Consider the following 23756-nt stretch of genomic DNA (forward strand, 5'->3'; position numbering starts at 1 on the left):
ACCAGTGTCTGCAAATGTTCCACACATCTTTTCCAATCAACATTCAAATTAAAGTGGATTTGTTTTTGCGATCCATACAATAGATGGACTGTTTTCATCATGAGGGATCAGTAAACCCAGAGACACCTTTCACAAGGCGCCACACAAGAGCACGTCAATGTTAAAGTTCAACCTTTTAACTCTTTATGGAAGCTGCCCAGTAATTGTCTGGTTTATGAGTCGTCTGCTTGGAGACCGACCGTCTTTAAAAGGCCTTCACATGGGACTGGGTCATGCTCCCATTCCAGCTGGCCGGCGGCTGGACAGACACCAGAGACATGCTGATGAAGTTGGACGGCGCTTTCTCGATGAAGCCTTGGCTGATGGGTGTTGAGCCGGCGGACCGGGCCTTGCTTGAAGGCTGTCACATTTTACAGCTGACCTTGAGCGGAGATCCTCGTGGTAATTTATGGCAAATAATGTTCTAAGGAGAACCATTTCCAAGATTCACTGTCACTTTGCACTCAACCATCACTCTGCCTCAAAAGACAATCTGCACTCCTGACAGGGTAGTCCCCATAAAGATATAGCCAGCCACCTCGGTGTCCTATCCAATTATGTGAAGAGGGAATTAATACTTTAAAAAGCTGCTAGTTTTTGGGGTTTTTTTCTAAGTTATTGCAATTACCTGTTTCACAAGCACATTAACACCGACTCACTTGAGGCATCATTACTTTCTGTGTGGGCGCCAGGATGGCAGTTAACTGATGAAAAAGTTACTGAATATTCAAATCTTTCTCCGACCTGAGTCTCAACATGGGGAGCTGGAGGTTCTAATGATATCTGATGACTTTTTTCTGGTCTCAGATGTGGGTGTTGTGTCAGACAGCTGTGCTGAGAGGGAGATCACGGACACAAGCAAAGGAAACTAGTTTCCCCTCACAGTTGGCCGGGACTGAAATTACTTCTTTTGCCTCCACACCGGCGATAGCAGTGGCCGTATAAGCTTAATGTTTTCAGGTTGTTCGTCCGTCCGTTCCATGAACGCGATATCTCAGCAACGACTGGAGGGAATTTCTTCAAATTTGGCACAAACTTCCACCTAGACTCAAGGACAAAGTGATTTGACTTTGGTGGTCAAAGGTCAAAGGTTGAGGTCACTGTGACCTTACGTTTGTCCAATTCTCGTGAAAACGATATCTCAGGAACGCCTTGAGGCCGCACTTTCCCGCTGCTCTGGTTTTAATTCGGCGTTAGGCCCACCAAGCTTGCAATACACTGGCAGAAACCCATAGAGTATGCTGGATGCTATAAATCCCATCCAGTCCATCTTGGGATCCCTCAGGAGCAACTGAACGACGTGGCTCATCCTGCTGCCACTGCGACCCGGGAAGAAAAAATAATTGATGGATGGATTTTGTGATCGGCTGATGACTAGTTAGGGCCCTTTCAGGTGCACTGAAAATACAAACAGGCGAATGGCAGTGTGTCTTTTCAAAGGTTTAACTATTTTGAACTTTTTTTTCATCTTAAACTCACCTAGCCAAAATGTCTCTGTGTGAACAGTTCCATCCAAGGCTTTGGCACCAATGCACCAAGTAACCATCTACAGCTGCTAAACCAGGATCTTTTTGGTCCCATTGTCTCTTTTTATAACAAAGGAAGCTGTCAAGTTGTCATGTGAATTCTTTTGTTGAGCCCCAAATCGATCACAAAGAAATGCTGATGTATTTCAAATAGGACTGTCAATCGATTAAAATAGTTAATTAATCACAAATTAATCATACATTTTTTTATCTGTTTAAAATGTACCTTTAAGGGAGATTTATCAAGTATTTAATACTCTTATCAAATGTATGTACTGTATATATGTATTATTGGAAATCAATTGACAACACAAAACAATGACAGATATTATCCAGAAACCCTCACAGGTACTGCATTTAGCATAAAACAATATGCTCAAATCATAACATGGCAAACTGCAGCCCAACAGGCAACAACAGCTGTCAGTGTGTCAGTGTGCTGACTTGACTATGATTTGCCCCAAACTGAATGTGATTATCATAAAGTGGGCATGTCTGTAAAGGGGAGACTCGTGGGTACCTACAGAACCCATTTTCATTCACATATCTTGAGGTCAGAGGTTAAGGGACCCCTTTTGAAAATGGCCGTGCCAGTTTTTCCTCGCCAAAATTTTGACAGACCTAATTTAAAGTATATTTAATTCATGCTTAGAAATCCCCTGCGACCCTGTCTGCTATTAAGCAACCTCAATTTTGGCCCCCAACCCCAAGGTTGAGAAACCATTTTGAGTATGGGGGCTGTGATGTGAAATTATCCAGAGTACATCAAGACTCTTCAAAATCCTCCTTTTCATAGCTAGAGTACGGGATATACTGTACAGGAGGTTTTCCATAGTTTCCGTAGGAGTTTGAGGTGATTATCTTTCCCTTTTACAGATACAGTATGCAGCTTTTCACCCAGAGGCAGGATTTGTTTGCCACTCCTTAACCTCACTTTGTCAAGTTACCTTCATGACACTTGACTCTCAAATTGATGAGCCGTCTACCGTAAAATGGCATCTAGCCTGAGGCTGAGGGAAGAGGAATCTGCAAAGATCCCACAGGTGTTTACCGCAAAACACACGATTCACATTTAGCTTTCTTTCTCTACCTGAATAAGTTGTGATCGATAGTGACTTGTCTTGCTGTGTATGGTCCTCCCGTCTGTCACCGAGAGATCAAGCCTTCCTGTGGCGCGGCGCAGCTCAGGCCTTGATGAAACCAGCAGTTCTCTCCCATTAATAATTACAATCAGGCACACAAGGACATCTGTTTCCTGGGGCTGTATCAGCGCTTACACGGTAACCTGATGCAAGAGGGCTAAAAGTGGACTCGTGGTGACACTGCAGTTTTTCACACAACCAACCTCTCCCTCTCTCTCTCTCTCTCTCTCTCTCTCTCTCTTTCTCTCTCTCTCTCTCTGTCTCTCTGAGCGGCTGCGTCGGCCTGGTGCCAGGTCATGTTATAAATTAATGCATTAGCAGTTTTGGTTTGGCTCCCGTGGCCTGATAAAAACAGGTTGCAGAAGAGCGAGATCCCCACAGCTGTGGAGGTGGGATAAGCGCTAGTGGACACGAAAGCTATTTGTCATTGTTAATTATTTGACTGCTACAGCCCCACAAAAGACATCCAAACTAATTAACAAACACAACTAGGAGAGCAGCAGGGGACATTGTGGACGCATTAACACAGGGGACAGTTCTTGGGAAAGAGTTTGACTTGAATGACTTTATAAAGTAAACTTTCGAGTACTTTGGGAACCAATTTTGCCTACTTATAATCCTGTTAGTTTTATCTCGAGAGTGCTATTTTGTCGCTGGTAAGTACAGATAAGTAATTTTATGGGATTAAATATTCAGTATGTCTTTGTCTACCCCTGTTTTCCATGTCTGTAAGCATTATTACCACACACATACATACATACAATGAGGAAATCACACCTTAAGGATGATCTTTGGATGTGAATGTCTGACTCCTGGTTGATGACCTTTGACCTCTTCCCAGTTGAGTGGCTTTGGTCTGGTGTTCACAGACAGCTGGAGCTGGATTCATAAACGATACGTACCAGTTCACCGTCCTGTCCAAACATATTTGATAAATAGATATATTTAACGCTCTGATAGTGCTAAGTGACTGCTCTGATTAATAAATATCCATCCATCCATTTTCTTCCGCTTATCCGGGGTCGGGTCAGGGGGGCAGCAGGCTAAGAAGGGAATTCTAGACGTCTCTCTCCCCAGCAACGTTTTCCAGCTCTTCCTGGGGGACCCCAAGGCGTTCCCAGGCCAGACGAGATACATAATCTCTCCAGTGTGTTCTGGGTTTACCCCGGGGCCTCTAACCAGTTGGACGTGCCCAGAAAACCTCCAAAGAGGAGGGGTCCAAGAGGCATCCTGATCAGATGCCCGAACCACCTCAGCTGGCCTCTTTCGACGCGAAGGAGCAGCGGCTCTACTCCGAGCTCCCTCCGGATGTCTGAGCTCCTCAACCTATCTCTAAGGCTGAGCCCAGCCACCCTACGGAGGAAGCTCATTTCGTCCGTTGTATCCGCGATCTCATTCCTTCGGTCACTACCCAAAGCTCATGACCATTGGTGAGGGTTGGAACGTGGATGGACCGATAAATTGAGAGCACAAAGGCTAGTCTGACCGGAGCACAAAGTACGCAAACAAGCTAAAACTCCAAATGGTGGTAATTAATCTAGAAGGTTCAGTTCTTTTACTGTGAAGCAAAGTTGTGTAAACTTCATTGTCACAACAGTTTCTCCAATACGTAATATGATTACACGTAATAAAACAGTGGGAGCATTTTTATTTTTTAATGCAAGATCCTTAACAGCACATCAAACAATAGCTTCCAATAAACAACTCTTCTAAATGAAGTGACTTTGTGCAGCTTCAAATTAATCTTGCTAATGCTACTTACAGTAATAGCAAGCATGGACGTTTCATTTTTATATTGTAAAAGTAAGCATATTGTTTCACAAGCATTGGGGGGGGGGGCAGCTTGTTGAGCATTCATCCATAATACAGTGATACAGCTATCCTTCTCTTTCTCCCTTTCTCACCCTCCATCCCTACTGTCTCCTCCCTCCCCCACTCCATCTTTCATCCATGGTGCTTCGGTGTCAGTGATACTGAAGTTCTGGCCACTCAGACTAAAAGATAAAGAGGGCAGGTGCAGAAGTTGACATGCAATATGTATCACTTAAAGTATCATTTCAGTTTATTTATGTGGGTCTTATATTTGTGTAGTTTTGGCTGATAACAGTGTGCTCACCAAGTAATTACTCATCCAAACTAAAAAAAACTAAAGGTATTATTTCTGTTGAAACACTGGTTGTGACACCTACTTAAGGATCTCCAACCTCTAACAATGTGCTGCTGACCTCATCTCCCCAGATCCCGTCTCAATTGTCTGCCGAGGCACCGCTTTAAGCTCTAAATTGGCTCATGAACAAATATTGCTTCATCCTTATAGTATATATATATGTGTACCTATATCCCTCATCCTACCAACTGAGGTCCCCACTGACAGCAGAAGTATACTTAGTGTCATATCTCACAGGTGCTTTATTCTATCAAACCAATTTTTTATGACTCTGTCAATCAAGTTAGGGATAATGTACAGCGAGCCGGTCATTGTTGTGAAAGAATCCCCGACAGAGCGATGCTGCTGGTCTCATCACCCTGAAGGGGATTCTTTCACAACAATGACTAGCTAGCTGTACATTATCCCGCTCATTACACAAATACTTACTGAAGAAATCAATATTTTGCCACAGAAACGGTCCTCCAGAGTCTGACATCAGAGCTGCGCCCATAGCAACGGTCTGCTATAAATAGCAACGGTCTGTTATAGAGAAATTACAGACTGCAGAATGCCGTGATTGACCAATCAGAATCGGGTATTCAACACAGCCGTGTAATAATTTTTAATTGTTTTCTGTTTTAATCAGTGCTTTTTAAAAAGACCAATGTATTTGGGGTCCTATGGACCAGTCAACCTACCTAGGCAGTTTTAATAGATGGAACGATTTATTGAGTTCATGTTTGCCATGGGTCCTAATTTAATGTATCACACACTATCAGGCGAGTAGCATGGATGTATTAAGAGAACTGGATACAGCGTTCAGCCCCGTTCATTTCTATGAAAGTTGCTCAGTGGCGCATGAAGCCTAAATGGCTCGACTTCCGCCTGGAAAAGTACCCAGATCTTGGGCACATGGAACATGCGCAGTAGCGTTTGCTCGGTCACATGACTCGGTCACGGGGTCCCAACGTCACACCGTCGGCACGGCTTGCGCTTCAGCCTCGGTCTGGGTCTCACTCACATGAACGGAGGAAGGGAAATAACTCTGGATTCGACTGTTAGTGCGTTTTACAACTTTTAGGACCTAATGATTTAAATAAGGACTATTAGAGTGTTCGTTCTGGGGAGTTGATTTACCTCAAACAAAATGATCTGCTGTGTTACAGACGTCTATTTCCCAATGTAAGTGTATGGAAAAAATCTTTTTAGGCCCAACAGCATCACGTGACGGACACGGAAGTTGCAGTACCGCCGTTTGACCACTACGAAAGTTGGGATCAACTACCGGCGTTCTTCCTGAGGGGCTTGGCGGGTTAGAGGCACTCTGTCAGTCATTTTACCTGTGTTCCTTGTCATAATAAACATAGTTGGTATTAGTAGTCTGAACAAGCTGATGCTGTCTGTGACCATGGCAACGAGAGGCATCAAGAGGAAATGTGATGAAGAATACAAATTTTACTGTTCGCATCATTTTTCTCTTCCAAATGAGGTTGACTAACCTCTGGGTTTGTTTACAACTTGGTGTGTACAATGATATCATGACCGATAGAAATGACGGCCAAAACTAAGAAATTAAAACTCAAGTTGTAAAACTTTGCCTGTGGACCAAGGGGGGTTTAAGATGGAGAGAAAGAGAGAGAGGAGTGTGAAGGAAATAAGAGAGACCCAGAAATCAACACTGCATCAGAGAGAGTAAAAAACTCTTATCTCCTTTTGACTCACATTGTGTGCCAGCCACCGGGAATCCTGCTCGCTCCCACTTCTCCTCTGTCTCATCAAGTACAATGTTGCTGTTAATAATTAGAGAGGTGTAAGACGCCGCCGACTCACCAGCAGAACTATCTGTTGCTTCGCGGAGCTGTCTCATTTTAATAATTAAAATGAATTTACTCTTGTGCATATTTGCATAAAGTAAATGAATATTTGTTCTGCAAGGCTTGGCAAACACATTCCCCATCACGGCGATGTGTAAGCACGGTCATGACTGGCAGCGCCTGTTGTCCTACAGGAGCGGTAATCTCCACGCTGCGGCAGCGATACCGAGGAGCGGCGCAGGTTCACTGCCTTATGTACGACCCTATCATGTGTGATTTACTGGATTTCCTCCTGATGCAGTCACTCTTTTACGTGATTAAAGTGCTCCGGCGTCCTCTGGGCACCTCGGCCGGGGGAGGGAGGGGATTTGACCCTGCAGCCCTTGACCTCCTTGGTTAGCCCGCAGCGCTGTAATCTCAAGATCTCCAGATCTGCCTCCCGGCCCCCTTTTGAGGCGAGAGGAGATGAAATGAAACACAATATCATTCTTATTGATTGCTATGTTCTTTCATTTCAACATTGATGTCATAATATTCTCATAATTGGGTAGTGCTGCACTAAATAACCCTGCACGGGATAACTTATAGCCAGAGTTGAAGCAGAACGTCCGAACGAAGTGGCCTGCAGATTTATTTTGTCAGTAATTTCATTTTTTATCCCCTTCGAGGCAGGATTATTGGCCTCAGCAAGTGGACCTGGAAGGCATAGAGTTTGGTGCTATTCTTCATTTCTAATACAGTGTGCCTATTAGAGCCAACGCTGGATCTTTGAAGCCAACGCGCTATCAATATTTGAGTTTAGAAATTTGACAACATTGGTTGATAGTTTTATACATAAAAAAAGTAATGTAATCATATATTTTTTTAGACTTTTTGGGGCATTTCTGCTTTTATTTGACAGTGTAGAGACAGAGACTGGAAATAGGGGGAGAGAGGGGTGTGACCAGGATGTCATTTGTGAAAAGATCAAAATAAATCATGAACCACAGTGGACCAATATAGACGATGAAGCCTTTTTAGGCTATTTCTTGCAGCTGTTAAAATAACATTTATAGAATAATTATGAATTTAAATAAAAACAATTTCGGAACTTGAAATTAACCACTGCATTTAATCCATTTTTTTATTATTTAAATTTATCATGTAGCAAAATATTTTCACTCACTTGCCTTCTCCTTTCCTCATGTGGACACGTAGGGGATGCTGCGACGACATTCGTGTTTTTGTTTTAATTAGAATGGCCAGGATCTCATTTATATTTAATAGTTATTAACAACATTTTACACTATTTTTCAGTCATTTGCATTCACCCCGCTGAGGTTCATATGAGACAGTTTAAAAGTATTTTAATAATAGACTATATTTTAAATTTCCATTGCAGTTAAACATAGGCCTACAGAAGAAGCACCCCCACTTCCTGCAGCGATGCTATAGACTGTTCTCACTTTGCAGCACTGTACTTAGATATATTTTAAAAATATTTTCATTTTATATGGTCTATGGCAGGGGTCAGAAATCTTTACTATCAAAAGAGCCATTTTAGGCAAAAAAAAAACTGTCTGGAGCCGCAAAACATTTGAGCATTGTGATGAAGGTAACACAACGTGTTGTTCTACGACCTAAAACACATCAATAAATACCCCAAGAGTGAATATTGAAGCCTTTACGTGTATTAAAAAAGGCGGTTGCTAACAAGTGGCTAAAAGAGACTACCAAACGTCATCACGCCGACTCGTTCTCCTTTACAGCCTTGTTGTGTATACTCGCGCTCATGGAACCGTGGTGTAGTTCATTTATAGCCTTACGTTAGCTTTTTACTCCTGGTGATTGCATTCACACATCATCGAAGTGGTGTTCATTTGTGGAGATTATCTTGCTGAATAAAACGTGTAAGTATCATAAACGTGTGTTTGCCACAGAGCTTATTTTCTGCAGTAATCCAAAACCCAATGGAACAATCCCATTGGAACCCAGGGTGATGCTAACTTCCTGGTTGGCCTACAAAAATAAGTCAACCCTGGAGCACTCTATTGGCTGACGCATACGCTGATACACATATTTAAGCTAATAAAAACTGATACTAGTGGCTCATCCAGCTATTGGCCAGGCTCCAATGCAGTTGTTTCTTCCTCTGTGTGTCTTTTGGTGTATTCTTTGCTCCAAAGTGCACAGTGTTTGCAGTACCATTAGGGCACCCATTTTTAGCATAATGTACCCCAGTGGGAGCTGACCTCCCAACCTTTGCAGTGGTAGTGCTTTGCTCCTTCGCTCCCAGCACTGCAGTTAAGATACAATCAGCTCTCTGCACATTTTCCTTCATAACACAGGAGCGTCCACAATCATTATCCAAACCTGGAGGAAAACACATGCACTTGTTCTGTGAGACACTATACTGTATGTGAGTTTTTCATGTGAAGTTTTTGCACAGCGGTGGTCACTGTTTCCATAAGCAGTTTCTGTCTTCTATAAATATAAAGCTCCTCTCTATCTAGAGTGTTTTAATTAACTGAGGAGAGGAACAATTTTACACAGATGAGTTGTGTTTTATTCTCATCTGTGGGTATATATTTTAACTGAGCATGCAGTCTCCCATCTAGATGTCGGCGCTGCATCCCATTTGTCATGCAAACTAGAAAGTGGATGAGCCTTTTTCCCGGGCTGGGAGCTGAAAATCAGTCATTGGGTTTGTTCAGACATTTCCATGGTGAGATGCTTTGTAATTCAAAATGGGTTGAGGCAGGAGATTTTTCATTTAAGTTTCTGCTATATGTATTCTTCACCAAAGTTCCCTTTTTCTCTTTGTAGAATCGATTTAAAAATGTTAAAAAGTGATTGTCCATTTGCTTTAGTCTGAATATTACTCTCTGTGTTCTAGGTACTGGATCTGCGTGCGTGCATGAAGAAGTATCCAGGTGCAAATCACCACCTCTGGCAGTCATGAGGAACAGAGGGTATGTACCGACATCTCTTATTCACACCGTACCGCACCCCTCACTCTAACTCTAACTAACTCACCTATCACTGATATGAGAGGTGAAATACAGAGAGGTAAACAAACCGATATCTTGGAAAAGTAAAGGCCCTTAGAATCCAGAATAATCTGTATAATGTACTGAACATCATCATCATTCAGACATTAAGTTTCATGATATATAAGTAGCTTGAAAGACATGAGTCTAGCTGCATTCCAACACTATCTGTCTAACCTCCATGAAAAGCTGCGGCGGCCGCTCCCGGGCTCATCGAGCTGCAGCCGTCCGATCCGCGGTGAAGTGCGGCCAAACTAAAGTGGGGAAAAGTTAAAATTTTATCAGCGAAGTGCGGCCACAGAGTACCCACATGAACATCAGTAAACAGATCCTGTGACTCCTGTGATATGTTGAGAACGGACGCAGCTCCCAGAGACACCTAGCTGGCTAGTTATGTAGGTAGTTTGTGCCCAGGTGGAGGGGCTGTATAGACCCGGTGCTGCCGCTGGACACAATTCAGGACGCCCCCCTGAACCAAAGCAAACCGTGCTTGTGTGACCAGTCAAGGCCTCATCACATTGAAGGTGGACAGTTTAGACTAATATATTGGTCTAGCATTGTGTCTGACTGGTACACAGCAGGTGACTGTACTTCTCTACCCGACCTTGGCTTCTGACCTTGCCCTGTTTACCTGTCCGGCTCCGACGGCTGACGAGACCTGCTGCTGCCTCGCCTGGCACGTTGTGTTAGTTTAGTACCAGCCTCAGCTGCGTGGGGGTGGAACGGAGCGTCGGTAGGCAGAGCAGTAAATCCACACCGTACTCATCCATCAACGTGCCCACGTCGCTGCCTCTCTCCCTCCCTCTCGCTGCCTCGCTCCCTCCAGCTTAGCCGAGCTACGTCCCTCCTTATACACGTTCCGTGGCACATGATTAATCCTACCTCTCATATCTCTTCTCATGTGTCAGCACCTTCGCTGCTTTATAGGCTTATTCTGAAATGAAGTGACAATTCCGCTCTGAAATATCACCAAATTAAGACTGCTGGCATGTGTAAACAACGCAAATATACACCAAAAACCATAAATCAAACGGAGGGCGACGCCTAACTCTCCTATTAAAACTTTGTTGACCCTGTAATATTGAAAGGTTGCTTTGTGTGGTTGAGCCTTTTTTTTTAGCTGATTCTACATTAGTCATCTCTCAGCTGACTACTCATTATTGATGATATTTGGGATGCTGTGTGCATTAGTTCTTGAGAAATTGTATTCATAAATCACACATGGATTTATTGTAGTGTAGGTCCCAAATAAACATTTAGGAAACGGTAGATCTTAACAGGCCGTTTCACTGATACCGTTGCATTTATGTGCAGGAGAGTAATATCTAACTGAGATATCAGCTGAATATACAGTTTAATTACAAGAAGTAAAAGACGGCATTTAAAAGAGTTTATGTTCTTTTCAGTAGGCTACACTTCACTTCTTTACTTGCTTGAAGTTGAACTGAAATGAATTGAATTGAATTCCCTTCACTTTGGAAATATAAACTGAAGGATATTGGGCATATTTTTAAAAAAATGTTTTCGAACCAACATTTTTGTGTTTGGGTTTCAAGCCTCTTGGTGAGCATATCCAAAGCAGCAGCTGACTGACATCTGAGAGATATTCTGTAAAAATATTACGTTTTTGCCCTCCGAAAAAGACATGTTTTTACTACTAAGCAGTTTACATGTAATATCTAATGAAAATTAATATTCCACTAATGCAGCCGTGCTGCTGTGTATACTCTGATTCCCTCCTTCATTCCTTCAACCGCCTTCTTGAAAAGGTCGGCGTTGTGATATTTGCGCATATCAAAAACCTGTTGATATCCAAGTCTTTCATAATGATTAAAAGTAGGTGTGTTTCTCCTTCCGACCAGAAATGTGGCTTTTCTTTTGGGCATGCATCTCCGTAAACTGTCAGCTAGTTGAGCTGACCCACATGTCTTAATCGGAAAATGCTCCATTCAGAATAAGGCCTAATTCAGAGTAGCTGTTCACATGACCCGTATCAAATTCACAATATTGTCATATTCGGAATAATAGTGGAATATTAGTGAGCATGTAAACGTAGTAATTTACCCCTTTTTCAGCAAGTCCATATAGTGTTGTTATATACCAGCAGCGATTTAAGACGTCCCTTTACAACATTCAACTTTTGGGAGGATCCATTTTTCTTTTGCGGTTGATTTGATTGTTTGGAAGTGAAAGATAGCAAGTTAGGCTAACTAGCAGTGGGAATGTTAGCAAGCTAGGTTAAGTAGCTTCCACTTTCCGAGTGACGCACAGATTCCCTCTTACTTTTCGTTCACGATATTTCAACGGTAGTTAAGTCATTGACAACTTCCACAGAATCAGTGTTGGTCCCACATTATACAAGACATTATACAACACATGTACATTATACATCGGCGTCGCCAGATCATTTTATCTCCGAGAGAGAAAGAAGGGTAAGAAGTTAGCTTATGTAGTAACTTTTCAACAATGGTTGCCGTTGTTTAGATAGCAGGGATACTCGTCTCGTCAGATCCCTAATTATTTTACAAACCCCACGTTGAGAACCGCTGCATTAGCTGGCAATGGCGATTGACAAATTCACATCAATAAGTAGTCTTGTAACTTCAGCTCTCCGTACTTCCCAGTAATTGGAGTCACGACATAACCTAACTAACTTCCAGAGTAACGTATGTAGAGCTCAAACCACAGATATGGACTTCAATGGCTAACAGCATCAGTCCCCAAGCTAGTTATCTCTACGTTAAGCTGCTGAAACACAGATATCTCACCAATAGAATTAGAGTACAGTCAGTCGGAACCAGTCACGCTAATTTGACCAAAAACAGTACACAAGTCCAAACCAACACCTAGGATATATGCTGCATACTGATTTCTTAGCAAAGAATAATTTAGATTTTAGTGCGACTGTCATTTATGGCAATTTAGTTTCTGTAGTAGCCTCCTGCAAAAAGCCAATCTGAGTTTGAAGACACAGAAAGTTTAGCAGGTTTAATAGAAGAAGTGAGACCCTTGAATAGAACGGAGAAGGAGCTGCGGAGAGCTCTCTAACTGGCTCCTAGTTTCTGAGGCCGACTCGCCTGCATATGCATGAAGTCAAACGTTTTTGAACGGATGGAACTGATTGAAAAGAAATATGACAAGCTTCGTCGTACAAGCGCGCGTATACGGGCTCGAGATAATGCACATGTACACACACACACATACTAAAAAGTAAGGCGGCAGCACTGGAACCAGCTGTTCCACTGTGTTTAAATTATCACCTGTCAGCACAAATATAGCCTGCTTCTGAAGGGGCTGGAATTCAAATTTTCAGATCTGCCACAGAAATCACCCACCCGCCCCCTCCTTCTGCTGTCATCCATCATAAAGTACCGGCAATGTAATGGAGGCCTAGCCATCAATTTTCCTCATTTCCTTTTAAGATCACAGGGATTTCGTTCAGTCTTACTCAGGCAGCTCTGCGCAGTGACTGAAGACGGAGTAGAGAAGGATGGAGCACATTTCTAGACACACAAAGGTTCTATCAGCCAGCTAAAATATATTCCAAATATGTCCAATCATTAAACACTCTACTATTTCTCTTTATTTTATAGATAAATAATAAATACGTCTTCTCTTAGAGGGGACATATTATCCTCATTTTTAGGGTTCATACTTGTATTTTGGGTATCTACTAGAACATGTTTACATGCTTTAATGTTCAAAAAACACATTATTTTTCTCATACTGTCTCTCTGAATATACCTGTATTCACCCTCTGTTTGAAACACTCCGTGTTAGCGCCTGTCTCTTTAAGACCCCCTCCTAGAAAAAGCCCACTCTGCTCTGATTGGCTTAAGAGAAAGATATATTTGCAAAGGTAGTTGTCAAGCTGTGGGCGGTATATTCTAATAAGCCTGCATGTGACATAGGAAGGCTTGTTGAATCACATGTTTTCTGATCTAGACATCCCACAAGACATGTCCCCTTTAATAAATCAATATATTCTCCAAAGATTAGAGAATTCAGATTTGACATCAAGCTAATTTTCGCTTCAATTTGTTCCCGCAAATGTGACAGCTGTCAACAGTTTGACAACTGTTTTTTTAGTGCTTTTCCAAGCAGATAGATTCAGAATATTTGCTGTCAGAATTGCTGTTAACCAATGAAATCTGTTCCCATTGAATGATGGACATGGGTGAGGCAACTGCATAAGTTTGTCATCGTTTTCCAGTCCATCAAGTCCACATCTTATTTACAAGTCATTGTGGAGTTCAATCGTAACAGCAAAAGCCATCTTGATAAAGGTGAACGGCCGTGTTCTTTCCACTCATGCACAACAAAGATTTTATAGTCCTGTAAACAAATAAAATTTATGACCCCTAAAAACACCAACAGGCAGTTGGCTCGCCAATACTGGGTAAACTCAACACATTATTTTGCTTTTGCTAAGAAATCCCTTAAAAGCACAAAAGCACTTTTGCTGTAATTTAGTCTTACACGTGGTGTGGATTGTTCCTGTTATGCGCAGTATTTTTTTTATTTTTTGCATCAAAACTTCGGTTCAGATATGGTGTGCAACAACTTATACCCTTTGTGTGTCTTTTTCCACCAAAATTAGCGCGTACATGCAGGTTTTTAAAACAAGGGAAACCCCACTAAAAGTAGGTGATAGATTACTTTTCTATTAATAGACAAATATGCCTTTTTTACTGGAGTGTCACGTTCAACGTCACGAATGTGCCGGAAACAATGCCGGTTGTTTCTGTCGAGTTTGAATGAAGTGTGTTTTACAATGATCAGCGAGGTAAAATTACTGTTTCTGTAAATGGAGTCTGGTGGCTTTGAGGAAAGCATATAACGGATGTTTCTTTTCACATCTAACTCTGTGAATTAAGGGTTTATTTCAACCAAACCACAGTTGGTGATTGTTGGAACCGTAGAAGGACTAACCAAGAAGGTATGCATGGGTTTTATTTTGTTTCTGTCGTGTTTGAATGAAATGTGTTTTGACGATCAGCAAGTTAAAATTACTTTTGTCTGACTGGAGTCTGGTGGCTTTGAGGAGAGCATAATAATTGCATGTTTTATAGGTTAATAAATTAGAATATTTGTCTTGTTGATTTTTTTTTTTTATTATTATATATGCCTGTTACATAGCATCGCACTGGAAAAGGGGCAAAAATTAGAGTGTCCACCCACTACTGATTGGAGCTGGAGCCGATAAATACCCGTGACTACTGCAGAGTCATTTGTCCCGGGAATAAATAACAATAGTTACCTTTCCCACTGAAGACAAAAGCCAGATGTTAGGAGGTGTTTTGTCCATTGTGAAAGGGACTTTATTTTACTCTTCTCTTTCCTTTTGTGTCTGTAAGTTCATGAAGTAAAGCCATAAATCCACAGGTTAGTTGAAACATTTAAATTCAAGCAGACAAATCTTTGTGTCAATTTCCTCGACATACAGCAAATTTGGACATTTGCATCCACTCACATCTTTGCTTTGACTTTATATGCCACTGTGACACCTCTAAAATTAGCTCTGCACTCAGTCTGAACACACCTTTGTCCTCACATACTGTATAGTCTCACTGTATGACTCAAACTGGACAACTACTGGAAGAATGATCAGAGAGGTCAAATTGTTCGATGGGTTTGCCAGGCTAACTGTCTCTGCTCATTCCAAGAGTTTGTGAGAATTAGAAGCCATTCGTCCCATTTCCTTCAGCCGTGGTATTATTAAGTGATCGAGCAGCCAGGTTATTTAGTCTTTGGCCGTGTGGTGAGTGAGGCTTGCATCTTTCCCCCAGCAGGCCCGGAGTTTAAAGCGCATCAATAGAGTCACGTCCTCAGAGGAATCCTCATTTTGATCCTGGTTGTGACTCTGACTCCTGCTCTTCCTCTCTCAAGCCTCTTGCCTCCTGCGTCGGCCACTGGCAATGAGCAAATGCCACTAACTATAATGACACAATTACCTCTGATTCAATGCAAATGTCGTGCCTTAGACCTCCGGCATTCTCCATCAGCCTCCAGGGCATCAAAGATGGCCGTTGTGTTGCGGCTTAAATGTTCCCGAGCAACTATAAAAGGCTGAACACTTACTTTCCCACACCTCCGGGCGTCTAGATATTTCACCCCGACAATGGAAGATATTGTGTAGTCGGCTTATTTATGGATTGACGCTTTTCCCTTTTAGCTTGCAGGGCAGAGCTCCGCCACGGTCTAATGAGGCAGAAGACGACCTGAAATCAATAGCTGCTCCCAGCGCAACAGCCCCAACAGAGGACTCCAGTAATTAAATGTATTTCACCATGTATAACGGCCGGCTGGTTAAAGGTTGGAGAGCAGGAGACTTGTTTTGCAGAGTTTGTCAGAATTTACTTTAAGCCGATTTTTTTTTTTCTCTCTCTCCTACTTTTGCCAGCTGTGAGATGCTTTTAGTCTGCAAGGTAATGTGTTCTCTGGCCTTGTTAGTCTTAATGCATAGAGGCTTAGTTCAGTCCCTGTTGTTGACTATACTATGGCCCCAGTGTAATGCTTGATGTAATGCAAGTAGTGTAGTGTAATACTCTAGATTAATGTTGTGGTCATCACTTTAATTATTTCCTTTGTCTCGTGATTTATTCCGTCAGTTTGTTATAACCACTGGCTTACAATACATCAGCCTCAGCCAGCTTCGCTAGGAAAAAGAGGCTAGTAAGAGGCGTAAATAACAAACGTAACAAATTCTTCATTGTTGCAACAGGGAGACGGATTCAAACTGCTTCCTTTTAATGATGTGTTATCAGTTTTCTGTGTGTCTGCTTCCAAACCGTTCTCACTCCCAAGTCGCCAATAGCCTACCGCCGTTTGGTCAGCATCGGAAACGATAACGCACAGAGGCACCCTGTAGTGACAGTATGTGACGTACCGGGCTTTCAGCTAACTCCAATTTCAACCCACCAAGTGATGTAGAATTAATAGCGTGAGAGTCCATTCTGGGCGGGCGGGAGGAGGTGGTGGATGGGTCAAACAAACACAAGACTTTCAACCAGGAGACCGCTGTTCTTCGCCCGTGTGAAACTAAAAGTAACATTGACTTATTTTGTCAGTCGATAGTCATGAGAGTCGTTTAGTATCGTCAGACCCGTGAGTCACTAGTCAGTCAAGTTAACGCCAACCAGGACCGTTTCCTAACATTATACTAAGCAGTTGTGTTGCCTAAGCCTAACTTCCTGTGAAAACGGGAGTTTATTTTGAAAGGACACTATGCATGTAACAAGCGTATATTGACACGCCGTCCCCGGTCCGTCCAAAAGTAAACACAAGTAACGGCGTTACCACAGTTTTGCACTCGGCGGCTCACTTTACTGCAACCACACTACTAGATGCCACTAAATCCTACACACTGTCCCTTTAAAGAAGTTAAATCATTTTTCTTTTCTAACAAACTTCATTAGAAATAGCTAGAAAAGGGTCGACAATAAATAATTGCAAATATCAGAGAAAGATATTTAAAAACACACACACATGTATTACTGGTATATTAAACAGGTTAGTTATACCCAGCACAGGAGGTAAATTAGACATATAAACTGTCACCCAGGTATATTTATTCCAAATGGTTTATCTCTCTTATTGGGGAGATGACTCACCCTCTGTAAAGTTGTGAAATAAATGGCAGAAATACGGTGATGAAAGCCCCACAAAAGCAATATCCAGGGCTGTTGCCTCGGGCTCTGTGGCTTTTTATTGCTGCGTATCGCCGACGGCCAACTCAGACAAGCCTGCTGCTATTGGGCCATAATTGAAGTTGATATTAAAAGACAGGAGCAATGCGTAAGTCATGAGAGGAACGCAGCGGGGTCATCTCAGCCGAATGACACGCCGGCGTAACTGCAGTCACCTTCCCTGTATACTTGACAAACGGCCTCCACCGGGCTAACACGGGGAACAAAACAGATACATAAAGCACCGCCCTTCACACCAGCCCTTGACTTCAGTGGCTTTGCATTATGGCATTGTCACCACTTAAGATGTGCTCACAGGACAATAACTTGAAGGAGAAAGTAAAATGTGAAATGACATCAGCCTCACCTCGAGCCGTTGGTGTGCTACGTGAAGGGTAACTGCTGCATTACTGAAACACCTGGCGGGCACGGAGCACATTATGGGCCTCACCCATCACTGCTGACGACGTGATTCCTGCAGAAACATTTAAATTAAGAAAAAGACTCAGCCTAAACAGCTGTGTAACTACACTATCATGTACTATGCCGTGTAATCACATTCCCAGAGCCAAGGAGAACATATCTTTGCTTCTCGTCTTGCACTGCATCACATGGTGTTCTGACTCGCTCTATTTCTAGGATCGTGTGCCGTAAGACGGGTGGAGGTGGTTCAATGTAATCTGTCATAGTGGGCTACTAACGTCACTGGCATCCTACCCCGGCAGCACAACTCTCAAAGCAACTCTCAAAGAGTGTCTGCACAAAATATGCACTGTACTAATGTTTTGTCTAAGAAGTAATTCAATCTTAAAGTGGCAGCAGGCAGTATATTTTTGGCGTCATTGGGCAAAAATTCCATAATAACCTTTCAGCATATTGTAATTCAAGTGTTCTGAGAGAAAACTAAACTTCTGCTCCTCCTCATGGCTCTGTTTTCAGTCTTTAGAAAATCTAGGGTTCCTATTGGCTGTGCTCCGTCTGGTGTGCGATGCTTGGCATTTCTTCAACTGATCATTTTACAGCTAAACAGTACACTACAAGATGTTTCTGAAAACATTTGAGGAGAGAAATATAGGCATTACAGTAACAGAATATTGATTCATGTTTGATCAGCGCTGCCTAGTTTGACCGTTTAGTCGGATTTATTATTATTATTTTATATTATTATTATTATTATTTTATTTATTATTTTATTAGATCGAGTGATTGACAGCCGGCTCTCATAGACGGAAGCTGAACGGCAGACTCCAGATCAGCTCTTACTGCTTGTTTTCATCCAGTCTGTGAAATCCTGCAGATGCCGTTAGGAACACCGGAGGACACAGAGGCACATAATTTTTTTTTCACAGATTACCTGTCTCATGCACTACTGTCAGGATATAGTGACCGTTTTATAATTTTATGTTACACCCGGCGCACAGCATATAGCGAAACTGTCATTGCTAGTTTCAGACCGACACAGTTGTCATTTTCACGCCCAGTGCCCGCGTTGTGTAAGTAGTAAATGTACTTGCGCCCATCTGTGCACCCATGGTCTTAAAGTTGCTCTTAAAATGAGGTGTGGTCAGGCACTTTGTTGGCGCATCGTTACCTTGAGGCAGCAGAAAGCGATTGCGCCATTGACCAACAAAAACCTGGTCTGACGTCTGGTGCAGTATTTTCCTGCTATTTAAAGGGCGCATTATTCAGTAACATGCGTCTACAGGCAGGTTCACAACACACGTACACACTGCTGGTTACACACACATGGACGCAGCAGAAGCTCTCCTCCTCTTCAGTGTCGGCGCGAGAACAACGTTTTTATTTATGTTCAGGAAAACACTAAATTCAGGCGTCAGGTGACAATTCAGAATATAATGAATATAATGAAGTAAAGCTCTCAGGCGTTCTGTATTGATCAGCCTGCAGCGCTCCTCTGGTCTCTGGCATGACCTCTTTGTGTGTGGTCACATGCCTCCCATCATCCCTCTGTGTGTGTGTGAGTGTAGATGTAGGCTGCTTCAAAGTTTGCGTTTTGAGGCTGATGGATCTGCGTGTTACGTGGGTTGCATCGAAAAGCAACACAGTTTTCATTATTTATCAATACATGTTTATCATATTTAGCCTCGTGTGTATTATCATATAATGAATTTAACCTGCACCAGTCAAAAAGGTTATCGGTGCATTTGCTCACATGCAGTCAGATGGAGTTTAAGAGATGGTCCACCGGCCAAAGACCACATACATCTGCTCGCGCACTTTCACTTCGTGTACGAGCAGATCTGTTTCCTCAGCAGAAAACGACTCGCTTCTCCTATTTGCCGAATCTGCCTTTAAAATAGCAATGCACCAATGTGCAGGTGCACCTGTCTTTTAAAGGGAATGGGAGATGACACTCTGATTGGTTTAATTCCTGCTACGCCCAAAACACACCTATGATTAATTAAGAGACTAAATACAACCCCTTTGCCCCTTGCGCCTTACTTTGCGCCCAGATTATGCGCCGTTTAACTAGCAAGAGTGGAGATGGACACGCCCTAAATGCACTTGCACCATGCATTATAGATCCCAAAGTGTTTAAAAGTTATTTTTCTAAAATTTAATATGAACCAATTGAAGCTGTTTTAAATGGATTGATACATTCTTGAAGCAACTTGATTTGCTTTGGAACATTTAAAGGACTTTTTACAAATCGGATTAAAGATACATTTCTAGTGTTTTGAAATGTGATTAAAGTCACATCAGTAGAGATGCTGCGTGTCTCAGACTGGCTGCTCTAATCAGATTTCCAGCTGTGCTTTATGTCGCTTGGCAGCACTTAACGCTGACATCAAGTCCAGTGTGTAGCTGGCGCGACAAGACTGCATCATCAAACTCACTGATGCTGTGAAGGAGAAGAAGAAGAAGAAGAAGTCTGTTTTCTGATCTACTTCAGTTTTATTTGGCTGTTGATCATCTTTGCTCGAAACTTCCTCCTTCCTCCTCTTGATGAATTCAGTATAATGTTCTACAACACTCATTCCATCAGTGCAATAAGAGGTTTTGTTTTTTATACAGAAGTGTTTTCATTCAGTAGTTAATTCAAATTTCTTCTAATTTGCAGTTTTTTCGATCACTGTTGATATACCGTCATTGAAACTACTGTAAACACTTCCTGCACAAAGGTTTCACAGTAAAAGCCTTTTATAGACTGAAGAGGCAGTCTTATAATTTGCCTATATAGCCTATAGAAGCTTTGTATATGCAACGTCATCTTAGAAACCCTGATGAGGCATGTGCACCTTTTTAAAGTTTTGAGGCTTTTAATGTGAAACATCTGCAAGTGTTGAGTTTTATTGACAGTAAGGCTGCATTCACACCAGATCAGACGGTGCAGCGAAAACGCAAGTCCTCCCACCCATTCAAATTGAATGAGGGTAGTGTGTTTAGGCTGTGGCTGCGGCAGTGGGTGCCCTGCGATGGAAAAATGGAAACAGTATAAACTTTTGGAGTCAATTGCATAGCCAGCGATCCAGAGCTGTACAACTTAGCCATGAGGGAACAGAAGATGTTAATTGTCGCGGTCAATGGGCCATTAAAGTGTCTCTCCCAATCGCTGCAACGCCTGATCTGGTGTAACTGCAGCCTGACATACCAGCGCTCACAATATATTATATATTTTGGCTTTTTTTTGGTTGTACAGTGGGAGGAAGTAGAGACGCGTCGTCCATCTATCTATACAGTCTGTGATTATCTATCTAACGCTATATGTATTTCTTTAACTATTTATTTATACAAAAAACATTTATGAATCAGGATAAATTTCCAAGAATGTAAGTGTGTGTATTACATCATATTAACTTCCACTCCTGTGGCGAGTGGCGTCCTCCTGCCTGCCCCTCACCTACTGAGGAGAGGGAGAGACCGCGTACTGTTGTCAGAACAGTGATTTGGCCACACTGTGGCTGTGACAAATAGTCGGTTGAACCATCCTGCAGCGCATGCGTGTAAATTTGACCGACACAGAATCGGCTATATCTGAGACTGGTGATCGATGTGTCTCTACTGACCTATTGTTATTATGACTGACTTATTTTCCTGTCCCGTCCCAGTCACATTGTGAACAGTGAAATTGACTCCCATCCCGTAGAAATCCCACTGAATTCACAAAAAAGTGTCGGCCTCTAGTGCTCACCTTAAATCTCAGTTTAAGATGTGTACATACCGGCAGGCAATCAGCAACTTACAAAAGTATGATGTAGAATCTTGAAGCCTTCAGTTCACACATACTGAGAATGGACTTTAGTAGCAGGACACAGCTTGTGTCCAGCAGATAAACTTTTTGTGGGAAACTATATCACGCAAATTATTATTCCAAGCAGAGATTGTTATGTGTCTGTAGGGGATCTTTAAATACCAGCTTTTATTTGAGAATATATGCTAACAAAGTTGAGCTTTGCCATCTCAAACCTTCTCCTAACCAGATGTAGTTCTCACAGTGATTTCACTGCCGTGCTTTCTATTTTTAAAAACAGAAAGAAATGGGATTTACATCAATAAGTCTACAGTACCTTACAGTTTTAGTTTGCTTTGTGAACTCCTTCACAGTCTGCAGTCTGAACAGATCGTCTCTACTGTACATCACGTCAGCGACAGAAGAAAGAAAGATGAGATTTTAGTATTCAGCGCGGAGCGGCATGATGTGCTATGATCTGTGTTTTTGGCAGCGTGAGACATCTGTCATTGTCTCCTGGATGTTTATTTGAAGTGATACTTTAAATGACATTAAAAAACAGCCTCTATGTATCTTAACCATGTTCTGCGTTCATACGCAGAACGCCACGGAGGAGCGGAACGTCATCATTCAACATCAACATATCCATCTATTATTCATGCCTCGTGTACTTGCTGCAGTCTTCTTTGGCTTGTTACAAGGCTTTTCGATTCCGTCTCCCCCAGCTCTTACAGGGTGCCCCCGCACACACACACACACACACACACACACACGCACACACACGCACACACACACACACACACACACACACACTCCATGCCTGCCATGTGAAATTGTGGATTTCGCCTAGTTAATGCAGTCATATGAATTATTAATTGTAATAAGTGGAGCTTCCAGGCTCTGTGTTTTATTGCGTCCTCCTTCACTGCTCTGTGACATTACAGAAATGCCAAATGTGTCCGAGACAGCCTGAGCCCATTAATAACGGAGCTGAGCTTTGTTTCCTCTCTCGCCTTCAGTGCCGTCTGGCTGTGTGGGATCTGGAGCATTTTAATGGATTCCCCTCCAACCTCTGCATTATAATCTTATGAAGTGTTTATTTAAGGGCAACAAGAATGCTTTTAAGAGCACAGAGGTTATTTGCACCAAATAAAGTGGAGCTGCAGCCAGTGCAAATGTGCGAACCTCTTAAGATCTTTAAATGTGACACCGTTTCACCTCCACCACAGCTCTAATTGTCTCTTAGAAAAGGAGCATTTTCGTGTCTGGAGTCTTTCTCCAACCTTTTCTCTCTCTCTCTCTCTCTCTCTCTCTCTCTCTCGCTATATATATATATATATATATATATATAAAAAAAAAATCTCCCTCTCACCCTCGTGGGGTGGTATCTGTCTTCCTCAAGCTCGGGTCCTCTACCAGAGGCTTGGGAGTTTGAGGGTTCTGCGCAGTATCTTAGTTGTTCCTAGGACTGCGCTCTTCTGGACTGAGGATATGATATATATATATATATATGTGTGTGTGTGTGTGTGTGTGTGTGTGTGTGTGTGTGCGTGTGTGTGTGCGTGTGTCTGTGTGTGTGTACATATGTATACAAATATGTATATTGTCCATACATGTCCACATTTTGTATCTGTTCTAAATGTACCTTAAAGGGAGATTTGTCAAGTATTTAATACTCTTCTCAACATTGGAGTGGGCAAATATGCTGCTTTATGCAAATGTATGTATATATTTATTATTGGAAATCAATTAACAACACAATACAATGACAAATATTGTCTAGAAACCCTCACAGGTACTGAATTTAGCATAACAACTAGGCTCAAATCATAACATTGCAAACTGCAGCCCATGTTTAATATTTACGATATGAAATCGGTTCCGATCGGTTCCGATCGGACTTCCGAGCCGATCGGAGCTCTTAACATACCTCACATCACAGGAACATCTGGAAAGATAATCTTTAGAACCATCAAACAACGTACCCGGCATGATAGGAGAAAATGATGAAGTGATGACATCATGGACAAACTGTAACTTGGCTGGTTGGCGGAGGCATACTGTATAGTACAAACGCGAGGCATTAATTCTAGTTTTAGATGGATTCTTCCTCTTATTGTCACCAAGATAAATGCTTTCTCATAAGAAATTCTAATTAAGAGGAGGCCGACACCTTA

General features: G+C 42.2%; 1 protein-coding gene across 2 annotated transcripts in view; it reads left to right on the forward strand.

The window, feature by feature from the left end:
- LOC119476990 (heparan sulfate glucosamine 3-O-sulfotransferase 5) overlaps window positions 1–23756 on the forward strand; it is an 85982-nt gene that overhangs the window by 36075 nt on the left and 26151 nt on the right. For both annotated transcript variants that reach the window (XM_037750731.1, XM_037750732.1), the window contains one exon: window positions 9546–9621. The gene's annotated coding sequence lies outside the window, so the exon portion shown is untranslated. The remainder of the gene's footprint in view (window positions 1–9545; window positions 9622–23756) is intronic.

The sequence above is a fragment of the Sebastes umbrosus genome, chromosome 18, assembly GCF_015220745.1.
Source record: "Sebastes umbrosus isolate fSebUmb1 chromosome 18, fSebUmb1.pri, whole genome shotgun sequence".
Classification (NCBI taxonomy): domain Eukaryota; kingdom Metazoa; phylum Chordata; class Actinopteri; order Perciformes; family Sebastidae; genus Sebastes; species Sebastes umbrosus.